At 41.5% G+C, this 18,852-nt stretch overlaps 1 protein-coding gene and 1 long non-coding RNA gene across 23 annotated transcripts in view; one reads left to right on the plus strand and one right to left on the minus strand.

Moving 5' to 3' along the window:
- LOC119844474 (ABI family member 3 binding protein) overlaps nucleotides 1–18,852 on the plus strand; it is a 411,236-nt gene that overhangs the window by 103,677 nt on the left and 288,707 nt on the right. The gene's annotated exons all lie outside the window — the stretch shown is intronic.
- On the minus strand, nucleotides 6,291–16,619 carry LOC119844483. The gene is made up of 4 exons (XR_005289287.2): nucleotides 16,588–16,619; nucleotides 14,154–14,200; nucleotides 7,733–7,808; nucleotides 6,291–6,472 (listed from the first exon to the last, which is right to left on the minus strand). It is a non-coding gene; the product is annotated as an uncharacterized LOC119844483 (long non-coding RNA).

Consider the following 18,852-nt stretch of genomic DNA (forward strand, 5'->3'; position numbering starts at 1 on the left):
TCTGATGAAGTGGGTTCTAGCCCACAAAAGCTTATGCCCAAATTAATTGGTTAGTCTCTAAAGTGCCACAAGGACTCCTCGTTGTTGTTTTTTTGATGATTTTTCTGCTGTACAGTTGAGTCAAATTCAGAAGTTCTCTATGACCTCACATTTTCCCCATCACACAAATATTCTGATGTGGAGACCTCCCATCACTTTTACACTTCTGTGCAATGGCATCATATCTGACCTAATGGGCATGGAAGTGTGGTTTGGGGAAATCCAGCTAAATAGATGAGAAAAGAGGAATGGCTTCACATGAGGGCTACCTGAGTTAAATTAAGGAAAGCGTACAACGTATGTGGCTGTATATAACAGAAACATTTTCTGTTCTGTGGATAGTGACAGAACGCAAAAGAAGACATGGCACTAAAGAATAGTTTAATAAACAGAGCAGAGTGAATCTGAGCAAAATAAAAAAATCTATCATAATGAATTAGGACTAAACAAGTTAAGAGACAGGAGACAAAGTTTCAGGCACAATCCACAAGATTGTATCTCCTTGAAAACCACATTTTTCTGGCTCCCTATCCTCTTAGGACGTGATCCAAATGCTTTTGAAGTTAATGGGCTTTGCAGCAGGCCCATAGTGTTGGTAAAAAGCATTTTATTGTTTTAGTTTTCTGGATGGACTTTCGGTGGACAGCACAGATGTGCATAGAAATCAATTCTCTTGAGCACCACGGGCGCTGTGTTTAACAGACACTGCCAAGATGTTGCCTGCAGAGTGCAGCGGAAGGCAGTCTGGTTAGAAGTTGGAACCCCATAGTCAGGGAAATTCAGGTCAGCTTTTCCTTATCCTTCTTTTTCCCAGATGACTGTAACCAGACAGTAAATACAAACCTGGCATCAGATGACCATCATACTTATTCTTCCTCCTTCTACTCTGTCCTATAATCTCACTTTCTCTGGCTGTTTCCATGTATCCTCCTACGTTTTCTCTTATTGGAGCTGAAAGGAATCTGAAGTTACTCAGTTTTATAAACTAGAATGACCTTATGGTTGCATTAAACCAGAGCAGCACAAAATTTGCTTTGGGTTACTGAGTTTCTGACTGAAGGGTATACGCCTGCATTCTTGGTGCTTCAATGGTAATCACGTCTGACAAAATGCTGGCCTGTCCTTATTTTGCAGGGAGGGCACAAGACAGCCTGTTTCACCCTCCTTGCTAGTGCCACCTCACAGGAACAGGGTAAGATATAGACTTAATACTCCCTTATGTAGTAGGTTGACAGGCTTGTCGAGGACACCTGGTTCAATAATTTTCTTTGCATGTTACTGTCAGCAGAGGGAGCTGATAGGAAAAGTATAGTTGTACTGCAATGGAAGAGGGTATGCAGATGTCTCCCTTAAAAGCATGACAGTCACCTCAGTATTTTCAGTGTTGGAAATAGTTGCAGTTGTAAGAAAGAGTACTATAAGGGAATAGTGCACATACTGAAGTAACCTTATTTATTTTTACAAGGCAGCTTTTGGAGCGTGATCACTGTTTTTACAGTATTCTTCCCAACTTCTTACGTTCTGCTTTTTAAAAGAGCAGGAGGTTAGTTTTCCCCATTCTAAATTTGTTGGCTGTGTTACATTTTGTAATACTTATTCCTAACCACAGGTTAAACCTCAGCATGTGTTTGTTTTTGTGTCAAACAATTAGAACAATGGAGATTTATTATGGTATATTCTATGACTGTCAAAACAGAATAGCCAAATGTTAGTCTCAAAACATTTGTGGGGCCCCAACAGCATTCCTTTGATAGCTACAGGATAAAAGGTCTGAAACTATCATGAAGGAGAAAAATATCCTCCTGAACGTTATTTATTTGAACAAATAATGAAAATGCCATATCAAAGTAGCGCCTCCTCCCCCAAAAAAGAGGAAATTACCAAATGGGTTACAGGTTAATTTTCCATATTTTATAGAAGTACTTTCAAAAGACTGCTTTTAAAAATAGACAGATCCTTTAAGATTTAACACCCTTTGTAATAAAGGAGAGGCAATTCAGACTAGGTTGGTTACTTTTTTTTTTTTTTTTAAATATCTGCAAGGAAAAATGTTATGGAAAATAAACTTGTGTGAAATAATTCCCCTATGTTAATGTACAGAAATGGCACTATGATTCTATAAGAAATCCTCTTAAAATCCTTTATTCCAAAGAAAGTATAACCAAATTGCTATGAATTTTCAGTCAACAAATGTGTCAAGTCACATTCATTGCCTCCTGTATTGTCTTTAAAGAACCCTCTCTGCCCCAACAACTCAGGCAATTTTACAGCTTATTTCACCAAAACTAACTTAATCAGCTAGTCAAGTATGGCCTAAAATCACAGCATAAAAAACCAGTATTAAACGCCAGGCTTCCCAGGTCAAGGGTAATTTACATAACATCGGCTATAATCCTTCAATCTGATGCACGTGGGTGGATCCATTAAAGATCTGTTCATACAGTTCAAATTTCTGGATCAATAGCATAATAATTAAATATCTCTAAAATGATCTGAGTATTGTATAACCTTGAGATATTATCTGTCTTGTTTAATTTTCAGATTCGCAATAAATATCTTTCTGTACATTATTCTTTAATCTTTAGCCACCTATCTTTTTTGTGTCTCTAAAATATATAAAATATATTTTCTTTGGGGCTTTGTACAGTATAGAAATTGAAATCACATCTTTACAGTGTACCTATTACAGTGTGTGTTTAGTGAAATATGTTTGTTTTACATTGTTGTGAATATAGTGTTGGTGAAAATGACTAAGAGCAGTGGCATGATTCAAGCTTTATGTGACCAGGGGCTGGACCAGCTTTCCCTTCACAGATGTCCTAAACCACACAAATCTGGACTGGCGGTACTTATGCTAAATCAGCCCTGTGCCTTTCCAACTGAGCAAAATAATTACTCAGGCAGAAATGTGGAATGGGTTTATAATGTGCAAAGTTTGAACCATCAAACACATTTTCACTGCTGATGCGCTAAGTCACAATTTTAATTTTGGTCACAGAGAATTAAAGGACCATTCACTTGTCCTGACCCACCACACTGGATGAGTGATAAAAATTTGCAAACATCTAGGGCTAGATTGAGTCTGGTAGACAGACACATATAGTATAGACATATAGTAGACATAGAATATTCAAGTAGCCTTCACCCATCCCCTTCCCAGGCTCTGGGTAAAATACCAGTGAGAAGTTGAGGCACTCTGCCTGGCTGAAGCTGTTGGAGGTACACTATCTTTTACTAAAGGAGATGGGGTGAAGAGGGGCTGTTTCCTTCCAGAAAAAACAGCATGTCTTCCCAAGTGTGGAAGGGAGTATTGGTTGTACTTGTACAAAGGGAGGTGGAGCTCCTGCCCGTAGAGGAATTCTGGCCTAGTCAGAATGCATCAGGTTCCTACAGAAGCATGGCTCCTCACTGACCCTACACCTTCCTACTCCTCTCCCTGCACCACAGTATAGTGGCAATATCTTAAAACCAAGACACTGGCTTCTAGTTTGTTCAATATTGTTGACTTTTTGCTGAGCTGTAGCATTTCATAAGGCTTTAGTATAACTTAACTTTTTTGGAAGGGAAATAAGTGACACAGAGGCTCCAAGTATTTCCCTAGTCTGTACCCACAATATGTGCACAAGTGCTGTTTACCTTGAACAAAGATGTCAAAACAGCAGGTCTATACACAGCAAAGCAAAAAGCCCCAGCTAAGGTGCTTCTGTGTCCAAGGAACACCACAATGGAGGGATGCTGTTCCAGTGTAATTATCAGATTGGGATACTACTATGTTCATTGAATTCTATAAATTTTGTATGCCGTGTTGTTGTATCCATGTTTGTTTCAGGATGTTAGAGAGGCAAGGTGGGTGAGGTAATATCTTTTATTGGACCAATTTCTGTTGGTAACAGAGAGAGGCTTTCCAGCTTGCACAGAGTTCTAACATTGGCTGACTTAGAACAACGCTTCCTCAGCTCTTGTCCCCTAATGCCCCTACTCTACTTGCACTATATTGATGACATCTTCATCATCTGGACCCATGAAAAAGAAGCCCTTGAGGAATTCCACCATGATTTCAACAATTTCCATCCCACCATCAACCTCAGCCTGGACCAATCCACACAAGAGATCCACTTCCTGGACACTATGGTGCTAATAAGCGATGGTCACATAAACACCACCCTATACCGGAAACCAACTGATCACTATTCCTGCCTACATGCCTCCAGCTTTCATCCAAACCACACCACACAATCCATTGTCTACAGCCAAGCTGTAAGATACAACCGCATTTGCTCCAACCCCTCAGGCAGAGACTAACACCAACAAGATCTCTATCAAGCCTTCTTACAGCTACAATACCCACCTGCTGAAGTGAAGAAACAGATTGACAGAGCCAGAAGAGTACCCAGAAGTCACCTACTACAGGACAGGCCCAACAAAGAAAATAATAGAACGCCAATAGCCATCACCTTCAGCCCCCAACTAAAACCTCTCCAACGCATCATCAGGGATCTGCATCCTATCCTGAAGGACGACCATCACTCTCACAGATCTTGGGAGACAGGCCAGTCCTTGCTTACAGACAGCCCCCCAACCTGAAGCAAATACTCACCAGCAACCACACACCACACAATAGAACCATTAACCCAGGAACCTGTCCTTGCAACAAAGCCCGTTGCCAACTGTGTCCACATACCTATTCAGGGCACACCATCATAGGGCCTAATCTCATCAGCCACACTATCAGAGGCTCGTTCACCTGCACATCCACCAATGTGATATATGCCATCATGTGCTAGCAATGCCCCTCTGCCATGTACATTGGTCAAACTGGACAGTCTCTACGTAAAAGAATAAATGGACACAAATCAGATGTCAAGAATTATAACATTCAAAAACCAGTTGGAGAACACTTCAGTCTCTTTGGTCACTCGATTACAGACCTAAAAGTTAAGCAGTACTTGTGGCACCTTAGAGACTAACAAATTTATTAGAGCATAAGCTTTCGTGAGCTACAGCTCACTTCATCCGATGAAGTGAGCTGTAGCTCACGAAAGCTTATGCTCTAATAAATTTGTTAGTCTCTAAGGTGCCACAAGTACTGCTTTTCTTTTTGCGAATACAGACTAACACGGCTGCTACTCTGAGACCTAAAAGTTGCAATTCTTCAACAGACAAACTTCAAAAACAGACTCCAAGGAGAGACTGCTGAATGGAATTAATTTGCAAACTGGATACAATTAACTTAGGCTTGAATAGAGACTGGGAGTGGATGGGTCATTACACAAAGTAAAACTATTTCCCCATGTTTATTCCCCCACCCCCACCCTCCACTGTGTTCACCTGCAGGTGATATGGTGTTTGTCTTTTATCAATTTTCTGTGTGAGCAGAGTGATTGTCTGGTTTCACCCACATAGGTGGTGTTGGGGCATTTAGTGCACTGAATAAGGTACTCCATATGTTGTGAAAGGCATGTAAAGGACCCATGGATCTTGAAAGATGAATTGTGTGGGGTGTTAATCATCATAGCAGTGGAGCTATATCTACAAGTTTTGCATCTGTTGTTCTGGCAAGACCTGGAACAACTTTGAGTTGGGGTGTGCTCTGATATGTGAGGAGTGTGCCACTGATGATGAGCTTGGAAAGGTTGGGGGTGGTTCAAAGGCCAGAAGAGGGCGTTCAGGAAAGATTTCTGTCAAGATGCACTCCCCATCAAGTATGGGTTGTCATTGTTTAATGGTAGGTCAACTAGTGATGTGTGGTCGGAACCTGTATGGGGTACCATTAAACAATGACAACTCATACATGATGGGGACCACATCCTGAAAGAAATGATTCCCGACCCCCCCCCCCCGTCTTCTGGCCTTCGAATTAAAAGATGTAATTCAGCATACGTTATGCAAAATATATTCTTAAAATGTCATGGAACTGTATGCATAGGTATTTTTGTGTACTTTATGTATTTTCAGGTTTCTGCAATATCCCTAAACCTATTCAAGAAAAACATGCTTCAGAAAAAACAGCAAGAAGTTGTAACTTTCTCCCATCACCACCCCAATTCAGCAGTTATTGCCTTGTGGGTCTATAAAGGGCAACAATTTAAAAGAGCATGCTCTGTTTGAGTTCACACAATTAATACTTTGGGAACTACTCCAAGTGTAGAGGTTTGGCAGTGGATCTGGGGAAATACAGCATTTTTGTTGTTGTTTTTGAACTTGCTTAGGGAAAAATCCTCTCTTTTGTCCAGTTCTTGCCAGTGTATCATATTTATTGTTCATACAGTTTTTCTCTTCTGTGATATTAAGTATGGAAATTGTTTGGATAACAGAAAATCGTGGTTAGTTCAAAAATACAAATAAGTAAACAAAACTTCCAGGAAGTTATTCTCACTTGAAGCAATTGAATGTGTTCCGGCAGGATTGATTCACTCCTTGCTGCAGTTCAAGTCTAAACATGAAGATGGGATAAATTAAGATACTGTACAAATAAACAAGAGGTAAACATGCAGAAAAATATTTGACATCAAATCTTTGCTTTTATTAATCAGTTTAGTTCTTCTTTGAGTGATTGCACCTGTACATTCCACTCTTGGTGTCTGTATGCCCAGTGCATGGCCATTGGAAACTTTTCCCCAGTCAATGGTATCCATTGGGTGGCTCAAGCACTCTCTGGTGCTACTTGCCACTGCATTCAGGTATAAAGGATAGAGCCGCCCCAACCCCTCCCTTTTTATTGCTATTCTTATTGCTCATGATGGTTGTTGGAATCCCTGTTTAATACCAGAACGGTTTTCTTTCGGCTTTGTATATGATATACTGAGGACATGGCTACACTTGCAGATGTAGAGTGCTTTGAGTTAAACCAGCCTTCGTAGATTGCAGTAGCAAAAGCGCTGCAATCTGTCCACCCTGACAGCTACAAGCACACTGGTATGGCCACATTAGCAGCTCTTGCAACGGCCACAGAGAGCAATGCATTATGGTAGCTATCTCAGCATGCAAGTGGCTGCAAATGGTGGGGGTGGGGTGGAGTGTGACAGGGAGTGTGTTGTGTGTATGTGGGGGGAGAGAGAGTGGGTTTTGGTGGGGGCTGAGAGTATGTCAGCATGCTGCCTTGTAAATTCAGACAGCAGCAGACCTTCCCCCCCTCGCCTCTGTCTCTCTCTCACACAGCATTCCATAGTAATGGTTGCTTTGTCTCGGAGCAGATAAGCATGCCGGCTGTCAGAAATGGAGCTTTCAAAGGGCATATCTGCATTCCTACAGTGAGTTCAAAACAATGACAAGAGTGGCCACTTGACTTAAGGGGATTATGGGACGTTTCCAGAGGCTGATCAGAGCACAGTAATGTAACTCGTTCACACTGATGCCTGGGCGTTTCAGCCAAGGCACAACAAGTGTTAATCTTCTCGCCAAGGTAGAGTACCAGGAGCGCTCTAGATGCAGAGTCAGAACGCTCTACGTGCCTTGCCAGTGAGGATGGATTTTGAGCTGGGGTGCCCAGGGCTGCTTTATTGCATTCTAACTCGCAAGTGTAGCCAAACCCTTAGTCTAGTAGTTAATATCACTATTGTAATTTTAAGTTTTAGTTGCATTTTTAAAAAAAGCTTTTTGAATTTGTTCCTTTTCCCCTGTTTTGGGGTTCTGCTGCCGGCAGAAAAACATCAAGCTGTGTGCTTCTTGCTGAAGGGCTGTGTCGGTAAGTCACCTGCACAGTAGTTGTCCGAAGTGCCTGTATGAAGCATACATGAAGGACCAGTGCCAGCTTTTCTGGGAATTCAGGCCTAGAACAAAGAAAGATAGGGAAGCTAGGCTGAAATTCTTGCCAATGGAGGCGGCACTCAGGTCACCATCAGAGCCATCCTGGTTTGACTCGGTGTTGCGGGCTGCAGCTTCATGAGAAGCATGCCTTCAGCATTATCCGAGTCCTGGCACCAGTCTCCCCCACCGGTGCTGAGGAAGCAATGTAAGATATCTGCATAGGCTCTGGCCATGGGAAGATCTCAGTCCTCCAAGTCTAGTAAGAGGGGAGAGAAGGAGTTGAGTTGAGTGCATCTGAAATCTAAGCCCTCCTCCTCCAAATCAGTGCTTCATTTGGCTCTGGCACGAAAATTGGCACCATCGAGCCTAGTGCCAGAAGTGGCACAATCAACTTAATCAGCACTGCAACAAGATATGATCTCAGTGCCAATTACCCCAGAGGAGTTTGCAGGAGCAAGGAATTTGCCCTGTCTCTCGGTGCCAGTCTCTCTATCAGTGCAGGAGCCTGATCCCTCAGTACCATTGCCCAGTCTGGCACCAGCTCCAGCAGTATACCCTACGATACCACAGTGGCCTGCTTCCCAGGCAGTCCGCTGTCAGTACTGTGGGGAAGTCAGCGATTATGGTGATGTTCCACCCATCACCAGGTGCTTGGCTCCAATACCTGGCACTGACTGGATCAGCCCGTCCATGGTCAGAGGAAGGGAATATTCATCGTCTGACTTGGAGGGGGGATCTTATGTCTCACAAGCCTGAAGCAGGACTTGCTGGTCCCCCTATAGATCTTCTGTCCCGCCTACTATCGTGACCCCACAATGGGAGTTGCCATGGGCAGGTGGCTACATCACTGGGGTCTAGCCCCATATCAGTGGTCTTTCTGGAACCCAAGGTGTTTTCCCCCAGCTTCCAGATTTTCTCCTCACTGTGCCTACTTAGTGCCCTCATGTAGACCAGGGGCTGGGGGGAGTCTAGTGCTGCTCTGTTTCCAGTATGTGGCACTGGGCCCAGTACCAAGTGTAAGGTCCTAGAACCAGAGGAATAACCTGTGGAAGAGACTCATAAGAACGTCCATACTGGGTCAGACCAAAGGTCCATCTAGCCCATTATCCTGTCTTCTGACAGTGGCCAATGCCAGGTGCCCCAGAGAGAATGAACAGAACAGGTAATCCTCAAGTGATCCATCCCCGTCACCCATTCCCAGCTTCTGGCAAAGGCACTAGCCTTTCTGGTACAACAGTGAAGAAGCCAGACAGTGCTGATGGCCCATCAGAAAAGACAATGGACCCTGGAAGAACTTAACCTTCCTGTGAACGTTCCAGACAGCCAATAAGTAATAGCTGCTATCATCAGCAAGGTATGAAAGGGCATGTGACCAGGCCACATGACTCTGGATAACATCTTGGGATGTCAGTGTTTTTCCACAAACTGAGTTTGGGACAAAGGGTTCCTGCCATATGGTAAAGCTATATAAGGCAGGGAGTTACATCATCTATTGTTCTTCACTCTTCATACAAGAAACTGGAAACACCTGAGTAACAAAGACTGAAGTGGGGGGAAGTGCTGGATCAAAGCTAAAGAAATTTTTAGCCTGTGTATGAAAACTTAGGGATTCCAAGCTGCAAAGCAAGTGTAACTTGTGTAACTTTGCTGTCTCCTGAGAGGCTATAAGTAGCTTAGTTGCCCATAGTTATGTTACGACACAACTTTTTCTAAGCAAACACAACTGGTCTGAAGGTGAAAGCATTACAGAGAAAAGGTATTAAAGCAATCATAGAAGTGTAGGACTGGAAAGGACCTTGATACGCTCACCAGGACAAAGGGCATGGCTACGCCGGAAACTTCAAAGCGCTCCCGCGGCAGCGCTTTTGCGGCAGTGCTTTGAAGTGCGAGTGTGAGAGCTCTCCCAGCGTTTCTGGTAATCCACCTCCACAAGGGGATTAGCTCTGAGCTCTGGGAGCGCTGCTCCCAGCGCTCGGAGCCTGTTTACACTAGCGCTTTAAAGCGCTCTGACTTGCTGCTCTCGGGGGTGATTTTTCACACCCCTGAGCCAGCAAGTTAGAGTGCTATAAAATGTAAGTGTAGCCAAGCCCCAAGTATTATCTAGAGACCCTCCCTTTTATAACAGCCTTTTCTGTGCTTGAATGCTGTTATCTTGTTCCCAGTCCATCAATCTTAAATTCTCCAGACTAAAATAAACCAATTTTTTTCAATCTTCCCTGCTATGTCATTTTTGTAGTCATTTAATCATTTTTGATGTTCTCCTCTGGACTTTCTCTGCTTTGTCCACATCTTTCTTGTAGTATGGTGCCCAGAACTGGACACAGTACTCAAGTTAGGCCTGTTCAGTGCTGATTAGAGTGGAGCAATTATTTCTTGTTTTGCTTACAATGTTTCTGCTAATACATCCCAGAATAGTGTTTGCTTCTTTTGCAATAGTCTTACATTGTTGACTCATATTTGGACTGTGATACATTGTGACCCCAGATCTTTCCCGCAGGAATCCTTCCTATGCAGTCATTTTCCGTTTTGCATTTGTGCAACTGATTATTCCTTCCTAAGTGTAGTACTTTGCATTTGTCCTTCCTGAATTTCGTCCTCTTTATTTCAGACCATTTCTCCATTTTGTCAAGATCATTTTGAATTCTAATCCTGTCCTCCAAACTGCTTGTAACCCCTTCCAGGCTGGTATTGTCCACAAACTTTGTAAGTGTACTCTCTGTGCTGTTATCCAAATCATTTACGAAGATATTGAGGAGAACCAGACCCAGGACCAGTCGGTGTGGAACTTACACACATGCTAATGAGAACCTGCACACATTCTAATAAGCTTACCAGAGATCACACTCCCCCAAAATCCCACAAGGGCTCTTACAGGTGATCAGTCCTTCAGACCCTACCAAGGAAGTTATTTTCCTGTGCTCAAAAGTTCATAACATCTGGTAGCTCAGAACAACCACACCCATGAATCTAAGATGCACTCCTTTATATAGTATGGGCCTCTGATCTTATCCTCACATTAGAGGTCATCAGCAGACAAAGGTCCCCTCCCTAGGGTGAAGTTTCAAAAGGCTGAATTCCTGCATAACCAGAGGGGGTACATTTACATACACCTCCCCCTAGAGAGTCCCCGGGAAACCAACTTCATTTTAAAAGTTAATTCTTGTCTGACACATTGTTTCAAATTGTCCTTTAAAGCTTATAGCAGTTACCAGACTTTATATTAGTCATGTCTCCCCTGACCCTGAAATGTTACACTCAAACCCACAATAATGCATAAACGTTTGCATTTTAATACAATGAACTCTAAAATACTTAAACTTTTACAGAAAGGTTTTTCCAGGATATTGCAGGAAATTGCTGTGTCTATCACAGAGGCCAAGCAGGCAAAAAAGCTCAGTCCAGAAAAGAAAGAGAGGGTGATGGTAGTTTAGGGGTATTGTCTGGATAGTCTAACAGAGATAATATTGTCCCAGTGATGAAGAGGACTCTTTGACTATTGGTCAGCTAAGTTTGCAGTTTAAAGGAGGTATCCTAAGCAGTTAATTTTGCCATTGACTTCAGTGGAACAGGATTGAGTCTTCAGTGAAATCCCACATAAGAGCAAAAGCTCTGAATAGCTTTATATTAGTGTAGAAAGTTCCACAGAAATTGGAACATTTTAATATCATAGAGGTGAAAATTGTGCAAAAATATTTTTTTTGTTTTCATAGGTTTGATTTTTGTGAACCCTTATGTGAAGATTCGTGATAATTAGCATGACTAAGAGTTTGCGAGTTCAGGCCATTACATTTTGTAAACTGTTTGGGGCAGGGGACATGTCTTAATCTGTGCCAGGTTTTGCAACCCTTATTCATGTGAATGGTTCTTACTTACACTAGTGCTTCCACTGAAGTCAGGGGGCTTATTTACATTAATATTAACTACTCTGATATCAGTAATGTTTCTACAATCAGGTTTTCTGTTTGTAAATGTAATGTATGCTTTTTTAATAGGTGTTTCTTTCCAATTTTTCTCTAAGAAATTATTGTAGTGATGTGATCAGTTAATGGTTGGTAAAAGCAACTATACTGTTGGCCTTACACAGTGTGCTCTTGGGAATCAGAACTGTCAACTGTCGTTTTTTGCAGAAGTTCTGAAGTGCTCACAAAACCGCCAATAGTGGATGATGAATACTGTAGATAGAATCTTAATTGGGGATGGGTGTTTGTGTGTGTATGTTGGGGGGCATTTACAGCATTAATGCTGAGACAAATTATGGAAACTCAGTTAAATCAAAAGTAAATGTATGCATTTGGCTGCACTGATTTTCAATCAAAGGGAGCTCAGACATTGTGAGTTTGTTTCCCTGTGTCCAAAGTTTGTCCAAGATCTGTTGCATTTGCTCACTTGTGTGAAGTTTAACATTTCAGACATATTGTCAAATAATTTAAAATTATATAGAAAAAATGCATCTCGGATTATAGAAGGAGAGAGCTGCAAGTTTATCAACATGAAATAATATGTATATAACATACTTGTAAACTATGGAACAACATTCATGGGAATTAATGTACTGTACTGACCCATGGATTACAAGATTAGTGATGACATATGCATGAGTTTTCATATACCATTAATACTCTGCATGGAGTCAGATATGTTTTGCATAGTACCAGAAATTCAACTCTGAATAATTATACAGTGCAAGCGAAATGCAAAATTATCCATACACAGTACAGTAAATCCATGTTATATTTAAGAGGATGCAAGTATTGTCGATGTGCATTAAACAAGAACATACATAATTAGCACTATGACTAGCTAGAATAGCGGACAAAGTATGCTTGGTTCACAGAGTTATTGTCCTCTTCAGTGGATCTGGTATGATTTATTAAAGGGACACTTAAGTTAGTAAATCTTAACATTTTCATTTTGTCATGAAAGAAGAAAAAAAGTCATCAGAGAAGTTATACAAAATCAAATAAGAATGGAAGTGATTTCATGACTTAACAAATTTCAGTGAGAATTATTTTTGATTCAAATGGTGCTAGTGTATGAGAACCAGAAAATGAAATTGACTAGCCTACTTTCATTTGCATATCACTCATTGCAGACAAGCCATAGAAATATTAAAAGGTTAGCTACTTTAATGATATTTACTATGCTGGGTGCAGAGTCAGTGAGCAATAAATGAAATTCAAGGATTGAGGGCAAATTACAGAATTGTGTGGACACATTCATTGGAGATACAATTTACAAGCAAGTCAATAGAATAAATAATTACTAATTTATACACACAATTGGAAACCTTAATGTTACACTTGATTTCTCTTACATAACATTCAGTTCTTGCTGAAGAACAGTTGTTTTCTGGTTGAACATTAAAATCCCAGCACTGTGTGCTAAATAAACAAGAAAAATGGCTTCATGCGCCAGAATGCAAAGGATTTCTCCACCTTTTCTTTCCTCCAGAGCCAATTCAGATTTTTTGTGTGTGTGTCTCTGGATGTGTGTGTGTGTGTGTCTGGATATGTGTGTATATATAATATTTCCCCACTATGGTAAAGTTTTCAATACCTACTTCTCTATATTGAATATTTTTCTTTTAAGAGAACAAAACTTCTGAGAGAGAATCAGCCAAAAGAAGAGTGACTGGGTTGGGCCAGATGGCTGTAGGAGAGTAATAGAAGGCAGATATATTAGCTCCAGGCTCAGTAGGTCCCTTTTCCCTGGGTAAGGTAACAGGAAAGGTTCCAGAACAATCAGGAACCTTCTGGAGACAATTAAGACAGACAGGCTGATTAGAACACCTGCAGCCAATCAAGAAGCTGCTAGAATCAATTAAGGCAGGCTAATCAGGGCACCCGGGTTTTAAAAAGGAGCTCACTTCAATTTGTGGGGTGCATGTGAGGAGCTGGGAGCAAGAGGTACGAGGAGCTGAGAGCGAGAACGCGGACTGCTGGAGAACTGAGGAGTACGAGCATTATCAGACACCAGGAGGAAGGTCCTATGGTGAGGATAAAGAAGGTGTTGGGAGGAGGCCATGGGGAAGTAGCCGAGGGAGTTGTAGCTGTGGCACAGCTGTTCCAGGAGACTCTCTAGACAGCTGCATTCCACAGGGCCCTGGGCTGGAACCCGGAATAGAGGGCGGGCCTGGGTTCCCCCCAAATCCTCCCAACTCCTGGTCAGACACTGGAGGAGTCGACCTGGACTGTGAATTCAGAAAAATGGCCAAGCTGAGGGCTGCCGTGAAGCTCTAAGGTGAGCAAATCTGCCAATAAGTGCAAGGCCCACCAAGTTAGAGCAGGAACTTTATCACAGAAGGTAAACTTTAACTTAGGAAAATGGGATAAAAATAGGGAATTTCTTTCCCGAGACGGAGGTTTTACCTCAATGTTTCCATCCCTGTCTGTAATAGGTGAAGAAAGAGCAGGTGCTGTAATGAAAGCAGAAATTACAAGTTAACGTAAACTCTGTCTTTCTTGCCACTTTCTAGTTAGGAAAGGAAGTTCAGGGAGAAATAGACAAAAAGAAAACACTACCAGAGTGTCACTCCTAAAATACCCTTCAGACAAGGAACACTTTAGTAGCCAGGCTCAGGCAAAATACAAGTGCATGTTGTTATCTGGACAATGTCCTCTTAATTTTATACTTCTTGATTTTTACACTTGTCTTTTTATATAAAACTTATTATATATGTATAATTTGTTTTAGGAAATTTTTCTGTAATGTATACAACACTGCTTTTTAACCATGTCTATCATTGCATGTTTTGGATTTCTTTTTACATCTATACTTATATTACCATAGCTGCAAAGTGTCCATAGAGCAGGAAATTAAAATTCCTGTCAAAATCTGGAAGTGAACATTACCTCTAAAATCATCAACTGAATTCTATCATGAGCAATACATTTTGTCCTTTAATCACAGGCTAATGCTTATTGAAAGTCTATCAAGTCTTTCTTCAGTCATTTCCTAGGGCTATAGCTTATGATATTGTAGTATGGGCTCTGCAAGGTCAGAGAGAGCTTCAAGCAGCACAGAAAAGGACAAAGGAGTCACCCGTCATTGTTTTAGGCTCACTGCTTTTGTAAGGGATCAGGTCATAAGAGTCCTGGGATTCATATTCTCTAATGATGCAAGATGGGGTAAATATTTCCAGCTGTGAAAATCAGATGCAGTTGGAGCCAACATTGAAAGGGCTTAGCTGGAGCCTACTTGCATAATGCACATGTGTGAGCGTGTTCAGCTTGCTAGAGAGTTAAAGCTTAAGCAAAACCTCTTTATTATGGATGCTGTGTTGGAAATGTTGGGAAAAGGAAAACATGTCTTTGTAAGTGATTGGTCCTCAAGCTCATCAGGGAATCCTTGGATCATATTTTGGGGCTAATTTTTGCCAGTGTTTTATAACTTTCTAAATTGGAGGGGAATGCACAGCTGAAAGGTTTACAATGGTCCTCAGTTAGGGAATCATATAATTTCAGTTGTGGAATATTGAAATATTACTGATAATTAACAAAGTAAAATTAAATTACTGTTTGCCTGGAACTGTTCTTATTGAGTTCAACCAGCATGTGATATACAGTAAGACCTAAGCACTTTTACATACGTTCCTGGGATTTAATTGCTTTATCAGGTGGCTAGATTCATAAAAATACAGAATCCATTCTAAAGCTACAATATAGTATATTACAAACATCAGAGCCAAGTATATTTCTAAACCTATTAATCTTTGCACTGTTTAAAGTCCTGTATTGTGTTTCAGATGTAATGAAGAGAGTCTGTATGGAAAATTCAGATATTTAGTGTGATTTGACATATGGTTGTTTCATTGTTAGGGAGAGAAATCATCATGACATCAGATAAGGGATAATCATTTGTCTAATCTCATTTTATCTATATTATTTCTAAAGAGCCTATGACATTAATATCTGGGATATGGAGAATTTGTATGCTATTAGGATTCAACCTCTCTGCATACATATGTACTTAGGTAATAAAGAATGAAGGAAAAGAAATATAAAAAATATATGGTATTGAAACTGCTATAAGTATAGCTACACCTTTTGTCCGCCTTCTGTTCTCTGTGATAGGCCTCTTGCCTTTCTCAGTTTTAAGGTAGAATCTCACAATTCTTCTACTCTTAGATCAGAACTTGGGTACACTAATCTGTGGGTTCCTAATGCTTATCACCCCATCTTGGTTTGGGTACCTGCTTGGACTTCCTTTTGGGAATCTGACTACTGAGATTGATGAATAGCTTTCTTAAGAATATTTTTATTTAGCATTTGGAAGAAAGCATTAGCGAGAAATTATTTTAAATTACAAACAACTTGTACATGTCTGATTTACTAATGTACTGACATCTGTACTTGCAATCCAGGTAGACTTAGCTTCATAAGACACCTCGGTGGGTTCCTTTGTTAGTGTGTCTCCAAGTCTGGCTCTCTCTAACTGCCCCCCCCTTAAGAGAGTCTATGTTCATATATCAACTACACCTCTTTGTCTTCCTGGGTTCTTTCCCAAGTATAGACAGGTCCTGGACACATTCTCTCCCTCTACTCCTATTCAAACCAGTTAGGGGGCTATCCAGGAGACTGGGCTAAAGCCTTTAAGGCTGCTAGCGCTATCATTATATTTTAACAAACTCTAAGTGGAAGCTCTTAAGTGACTGGACTGTTAGAAATGACCTTTTACTTCTTGCCAGGAGCATCCCAGTGGTCTCCTGTTCAGAAGCATTTAAATAAAACGATTATTACAGAAGACACTATGCCACTGACAGGCTAAGACTCAGTATTAATAATTATTAAAGAGCATCCTCACGTTTCTCAGAGGTTCCTGCATGTCATACAGGAAGGCCAGGGAGCAGTGGGAGAGTAGTCAAGGGGAGATGTATAAGCCCTAGGCTAATTAAGGTGTGGTTCCCTGTAAACTAGGGAGGGTTGCTACAGGTTAATTGAAACACCTGTAGTCAATTAAAGCCCTGTCAGGAACCTAATAAAACCCCCTGCTTAAGGCAATCAGGGTGTGCAAGGAAGGAAAGAGAACTGGAGTTTGGAGGTGTGTTGCTGAGACTTAAGAGACCAGAGAACTGGAGGAAGGGAGACCCTGCTCCAGCATCAAGGACTGAGGGTAACCCTACCCAAGAAGGAAGAGAGTAAGAAACCCATGGGGGTTGAGAGGGGCTGGGGCTCAGAGTGAGGAGCAAACCCAGACCCCTCCCCCACTTCCCACCTCTACCACCTTCCTGGGCCACTAGTGGGGCCCTCGGCACCCCAAGAGCAGGGGCAATGGGTGGCGTCTTAGCCTCCTGCCAAGAAAAGCCTGGGACCCACCAAACCAACACCAGCCATTTTGTGTCACTGCTGTATGCAGAGTATTCTTAAACTTTAATTTTACTGATATGTTTTGGGCCATTATATTTGCTTTTATCTCATTTCACAATTAGATTTTCATGGAGTGCCTACGGTTATTGGATAGAATACTGGGGTTCTCAGAACTTTCTTATGTGAGTTAATCTGATGGAAGTATCATAATGGTTTTGTGGGAGTCCAGCATGTTGAAATGTCAGTCAGCAGTTAGGAGATCCAGTTTTATGACTAGTATGTGGATTGTAACTTCTCCACTATGGGCAATAGTGCATAGTGGAAGTATTGGAGAAAAACACATAGGCTTCAGGAGGAAAAGTGATCACTTTCTACCATATGGTTGCATCTGCAGAGTTGTACTGATTCTCTGGTGGAGAAGACTCATCAAGGGGTTACAATTCCCAGCTGTGTCCCAGGGCTGTGTTTGCCTGATGAGGAGATTGTCCCCACAACTCTGCTTCCCCTTCTGAGATGTTTGCAGCAGCTGGTGACCTGCAAGCTTCCTAGAATGACCTATGCTGAGAAAAGCCTGAGGCAAAGTCTTCTGCTCCCCCTGACCCACAACAAGTATCTTGATGGTGAGCTTAGTAGGCTCTGAGGGCAGAGGGCTGCTTCCCTCACAGCTCAGGCTAGCAGGGTTTCTTTGGTCCCCTCCCACAGCTGAAAAGGAGCCCGGCAGGTTTTGAGAATGAGGGAATGGAAGTAGATATTACCATATCTGAGGTAGAAGCGAAACTGAAACAGCTTAATGGGACTAAATCGGGGGGCCCAGATAATCTTCATCCAAGAATATTAAAGGAATTGGCACCTGAAATTGCAAGCCCATTAGCAAGAATTTTTAATGAATCTGTAAACTCAGGAGTAGTACCGAATGATTGGAGAATTGCTAATATAGTTCCTATTTTTAAGAAAGGAAAAAAAAATGATCCGGGTAACTACAGGCCAGTTAGTTTGACATCTGTAGTATGCAAGGTCCTGGAAAAAATTTTGAAGGAGAAATTAGTTAAGGACATTGAAGTCAATGGTAAATGGGACAAAATACAACATGGTTTTACAAAAGCTAGATCATGCCAAAGCAACCTAATCTCCTTTTTTGAGAAAGTAACAGATTTTTTAGATAAAGGAAACGCAGTGGATCTAATTTACCTAGATTTCAGTAAGGCATTTGATACCGTGCCACATGGGGAATTATTAGTTAAACTGGAGAAGATGGGGATCAATATGAACATCAAAAGGTGGATAAGGAATTGGTTAAAGAGGAGACTGCAACTGGTCCTACTGAAACGCGAACTGTCAGGTTGGAGGGAGGTTACCAGTGGATTTCGTCAGGGATCGGTTTTGGGACCAATCTTTTTATTACTGACCTCGGCACAAAAAGTGGGAGTGTGCTAATAAAGTTTGCAGATGATACAAAGCTGGGAGGTATTGCCAATTTGGAGAAGGATCGGGATATTATACAGGAGGATCTGGATGACCTTGTAAACTGGAGTAATAGTAATAGGATGAAATTTAATAGTGAGAAGTGTAAGGTTATGCATTTAGGGATTAATAACAAGAATTTTAGTTATAAGTTGGGGATGCATCAATTAGAAGTAACGGAAGAGGAGAAGGACCTTGGAGTATTGGTTGATCATAGGGTGAGTATGAGCTGCCAATGGGATATGGCTGTGAAAAAAGCTAATGCGGTTTTGGGATGCATCAGGAGAGGCATTTCCAGTAG

Source organism: Dermochelys coriacea, chromosome 1 (genome assembly GCF_009764565.3).
Source record: "Dermochelys coriacea isolate rDerCor1 chromosome 1, rDerCor1.pri.v4, whole genome shotgun sequence".
Classification (NCBI taxonomy): domain Eukaryota; kingdom Metazoa; phylum Chordata; order Testudines; family Dermochelyidae; genus Dermochelys; species Dermochelys coriacea.